Source organism: Mesoplodon bidens, assembly GCF_964165515.1.
Source record: "Mesoplodon bidens genome assembly, chromosome: 2".
NCBI classification, from domain to species: Eukaryota; Metazoa; Chordata; class Mammalia; order Artiodactyla; family Ziphiidae; genus Mesoplodon; species Mesoplodon bidens.
Window position 1 is genome coordinate 8809125 of NC_138177.1, and position 5633 is coordinate 8814757.

The window sequence follows — 5633 nt, forward strand, 5'->3', positions numbered from 1 at the left end:
ATCAATAACTCCTAAACTACTAAAACAGTAGAATAGGTAAAGAAAGCATATGGAAAACCTAGTTACTCCACTGGAAAGCAGGAAAGGATTTTTTGAAAGAATAAAAAGCACAGCAAAGAAAAAAAGCCTGGTAGAGATTATACGATGAAACAGAGAAAGAAATCTGTAAACACGCTAAATTTAAATAGATTAAATTTCCATTGGAATGACGCTGATGTTCTGAATAGGTAATAAGCTATCTATTCATACACTACATATAAAAAAATAAGTCAAAAAATTTCAAAGTGAAGGGATGGAAAAAGAGATACATGTATCTATCACACAGTCCCTGTGTGTCTATCACACAGTCCCTGTGTGTCTATCAGCGTAGCCACAAAACATAAGAAGCATGAATGTATAAAATTGAGAGAAAACCGGGCAACCCCAGCTTCTTGACGTTATACAGTGTCCTGAAACTCCAGTCAGGCAAAGGCTACAGCAGACAAGGGAAGACACAAGGACCTACACATCTCTGCTCTCAGGACTGTCATCACAGAGCTGCTTGTCCAGGGTCGTCCACTGCTCTGCCACAGAGCCTGGCACATGGAAGTCATTCAACTAATACTAGTTCTCATCTCCCTTCCCTTTTAAGGTGGACAGTGCAGTACAGAAGCTAATTTTCCCATCCACAGAAACTGTTTGAATATATACTCCTATCACGATTTCAAGACATGTCTAAACTGAATTCCTCCTCTGCCCTTAGTTCTAAAGGAAAAGAGATGATAAAGGTCCACTTTTTAAGATGAAGCTGAACTCATGACACTTCTGTTTTAACAATCTGCAGACTCCTGACCACCGCCCCAGAGACACTGGTCCAGTCTACCTCAGGGGTGGCCCAGAAATAGATGCAACCAACACCCCCAGGTGATTCTAAAGGGAGTTGTCTCCACACAACCTGGAGGATTGAGCCTGGAGGCAGACAGGCTTGTGGTCCAGATTTCTGCCCTCACAACTTTACATAAACAGAAGGGCCAACAACTGCTAGATCAAGTGAGTAGAATTTCACTTCCCTGACCTCAAATTATTAGGCAATATTGATGAACAAAGTGAAATAGTTAGGAAACAAGGTCAAAGGAGTTTCTGAAAGAACTGTCTTGCCTACCTCTACAGGTTACAATCTAGAGTGAGAAAAATAATCGTTACTTGACACAATACACAGGCCCACTGTAGATTTACCCTTTTACATTTTCATAAAACTCTCTCCAGCCAGAAGTAGTTATAAAAAGAATGTTCTGACTCCTTCCATCTTCTTATCTTAAAAATGCCATATGGCATGAACTAAGATAACACGTAGGAAGCACTTAAAACTCACCAGTCACAGCAAATGTTACCGTTCTCCCTCAATCTTTACTTCCCTTCGGGGGAAATGAATTCATGGAAGAGAGGCTATTTAATTAGAAAGTGTAATTTATCAAAGTCATGCACATTGAAATGAGTCCTCCACCAATAACATGAGAAATATGACTGTTATTACCATTGTTTATTACTACAGATTTACCACTTGGAGATTGAACAGATACCAGTTTGAGTTTTGATAAAACACACATAGCCAACCCCCAAATCTTAAGAGGAATTGAGACTCTAAAACCCACAGAAGGGTTGGAATAGTACCAAAGGGAAAACAGCAGGGTTTACACATCAAAGCTTTTGCTCTATCATTTTTTTCATCAGAAAACTGGAATTGAGAATTTCTAAGATGCTGTGAAAACAGTCTTTGGCTGCACCTAAAAAGAAAAAAGGGAAATAATCTGACACTCTGGGAAGGTAAAAAGCATGCAGAAGTTTCCAAAAATGAAAAAGTTGTGAATAAATAGTCTCCTCAGAGGCTGCATGAAGGGAGTGTAACGGAGAAAGTGTGAAATGACTCGAATGCTGTGAAGTGTGGAGGTGACTTTATCATGAGCCACAGGGATGGAAGAGGGCATCCCATGAGCACCAGGTTATCTTCCTGGGTGTGGAGATAACCTTGGGTAATACCTCAGTTCCAGGGCTTCCACTTACATCAAATCAGGGAAAGATTATTTCTAACGCTATCACTTATGGAAATACTTTGGCTTTTCACATAAAAGTCAAGTTTCAAATTGAATGACTATTCATTCCTCCCATGTTTGGGGTAAGATCATAATGAACCCATGAGCTTTACTAGATCAAAATCCCAAGAGATTTACACGTTCTGATGTTGCACTGAAGCTACTAATTCAGAACAGGAAAAAAAAAAAAAGTGAAACAGTAAGAAAGACAGTAATTCTAGAAAATCTACTCTAAGAAGTAGAAAAGTTACCAGACAGGCTAATAAAGTAGAAAGCAGAGACTTCATTTCAACATTTTGATGAAAGTCAGCCAAAAAGCAAAAATCATGCCCTTGTGGAGTATTCACTCCCACTTTCCATGGCACCACACAGAAGCACAGAGGGGCTAAATGACCACTAAAACCATATGGCAACAAATGATCACAGCCGGTCAAACTTTTTCAGCGTCCCAATTTCAATTCAACAAGTGACTTCTTTGTAAAACAGTACTGGAAGCTAATGGGAATAATAGAGACACTGAGTGAGAACAGATAACCAAACGGGATGATAACACAAGGCACTGAAAAGCAAGAATCACACAAGAACAGAGGGCTGCAAAACAGTGAAGGTGAGAATGCTCGACAGAGATGCCAGGACCTTCCCCGGGGAGGAGGTTCTGCTAAAACTAGCCTCTAAGAGCGGAAAGGCATTTTTACAGTTGGCAATAGAAGGGAAAAGGAAGAACTACTCTCCAGGCAGAGAGAGGACATGAATGAAGACACAGAGGTAGAAGAACAGGAATATTTAGAATACAGGAAGTAGGACAGATGGATCAGAGCACCATGTGAAAAAGGTTGAAACCAAATGGCGGCAGCCTCCTGTGATAAACAGGTGGATGCACTGAATAGAAACCAGGAGAAACGTGAAGAACATTAAGTTGTCAGCCGTGTGTAAGGCAGACTAGACTGGGAAGAGAAGGAAATATGGAGAGATGTCTCTTCCCGTCATCCAGGAATAGTGATTAAGTAAGAAGGGCCAAGTCCCAGTTTAAAATGAAGCTTGAGTAGGAACTATTCAGATTCAGAAGAAGACTTTGTTAATGCACTAATTTTTTTAAAAAAAAGAAGACTGTTGCTGGCACCTTTGAAGTTTACTTACTAATTATAAGACCTTGAAAGCTGTGATGAGACTCGCAGTCGGTAACCGACTCCAATGCACGTTCTGCAATAAGAAAAATGTTATTACAAGCGCACACACACCACACACGCAGACACACACTCCAACCTCACACCTGTGTTCGGTACTAGTTCTGTGTACCCACATATACTGATTTTTCAGAGAACCAGAGAAAGGAGCTCTAAACCAGTACTATTCATGTCACTTAAAATTCACAGGTATACCTTCATGAAATCAGTAAGTCTGGAAGTATAAAGCACTAACAGTGGTCTGATGCATCCTGGGATGAAGTGTTTCTAATGTAGCAAGAAAAAGAACACAGGTTGAAATATATACTGTAAATGGTAGCTTTTGGTGTAGTGAATTGGTAAGTATCAGGAAAAGACATGGTAGAGGTGTGTCTACTGCTCCCAAGGTAGAGATATGAAAAAAGGACTTGCATTAACACCTAAATGTTGGGTTGTCAAAGGTCCAGCTTGAGCTCATCAATGAGGGTTCTGCCCAGAACATACTATGACCTAACTTGGAAGTGTTCTTGTTTATTTTCTAGGTTCGTGTAATACACCACTGTGCTGACTGGTAAGAAAGTGCAGCCTACTTATTAACAAAAGAGGTGCTAAAAATTATTTTAAGAACAAAGTAGAAAAGATAGATATGTTACTTTGGAATATACACACACAGAAGTAGACTCTTTTTTAAGACAAATATGATGATTGTGTAAAAAATAAGCAATGCCACTCACAAGTAACAATTTAAGACAAATATACACCGAAAATGAAAAGTGAGAGGAAAGTCAAAGATATATCAAGTAGAACAATAAAGACTATGACAATATCTATATCAGAAAGTCAAATCCAAGGCAGCAGTATCATATGTCATAAAGAGGTTTGTTCTATATTAATAAAAATGAAATCTATAAAAATATGCCCTCGAATAGCTATATATCAGATACGATAACATTAAAGTATATAAAGCAAATGTTTTTAAATAGCTGACAAAAGCACAATAATATATGACATGCCATCCTTGGGCAAAGACCAAGTGGTCAGAAAAAATCAGGACGCAAAGAATTAGAAAACTACAACTAATAAGGATAATTTAATAGACACTAACCTTTAAGAGGTCTAATTTTGAGGCCTACAAGCACCGACTATACTTCTTTTTAAGGGCCTATAAACATTTTTAAAGTAATATTTGAATACAATAAAAATACTAGCTCAAGAAAAGATACACCAGTGAAACAGAATAAAGAGCTTAATAAGAATAAGATCCTAGTACAAATATAAAGGAAATTATTATATGACATTATGGTATAAAAGTGGCATTGCAAACCTGAACAGATAAATTAACAAATGCACAATTACTTAATTATGTGAGAAAAATAAACTAGATCTGTTAAGTCCACATACAATGAAAACAAGTGATTAATGAGTTATGAATAAAAAATTAAACATAAAACACCAGTAATAAAAATTGGTGAATATTTACATTGGATAAGAAGTCTCTTTCTGCCTAAAATTACCAAGGAAGGACCTTTAAAATCAAGATTGATATATTTGGCTATATAACGTCTGAAAGCTTCATTCAAAAAAAAAAAAAATCAAAAAGTCAACTATAATATACTTCAATTAAAAAATCAAAATTTAAAGGTAAGCCACAGACATAAAAGTAAGAAAAGTGTTCATATACACAGTATGTAAAGAGTTATAGTGAATCAGTAAGCTGCCAACTATCCCAATGTAAAATGGATAATTTACGAAAGAAATAGAAAGATCAAACCTTAATAGTATTTACAGTAAAGCAAATTAAAACAATTACACTGAAACTCATCAAGTAGATGAAAATGAATCTGTATGTTCATTCCTAAATAATCAGCGCCAATCAGTTCCAGTTTCTGAGGAGCATTTCCTAAGTATGAATCCAAGGGCATGAACTGCAGATACCCTTTTTAGATGTAAATTTCACTTTTTCTAAATTTATAATAAAACAATTAAAATGTGAATAAGATTTGTGTAATAAATTATTTCTAAAAATTTAAAAATGTCAATCACTAGCAATCACTAGCAACAGTATTTTGATAATTAAATTACAATTCATTAATAAAAAGTATATTGAGGAGCCATCAAAATTATGTTGTAGAAAAATATTTGATGCCAGAAAATATATATTGAGATTAAGTAGATCTAAATAATATAGACATACACACATACACATAAACACATGTATGTGTGTATTCACCCACTTAAAAGTTTGGTGAATATAAAATAGTATATATCTGGTTTGACATCTGACATTATGCCTACTCTTTATTTATCTGAATTCGTGTATAACAAGCACGTAAGACAAAAAAAATTCACCAAAAAACCTAAATATTTCAAGATAAGGTTATGCTATTTCTACATAATGAAA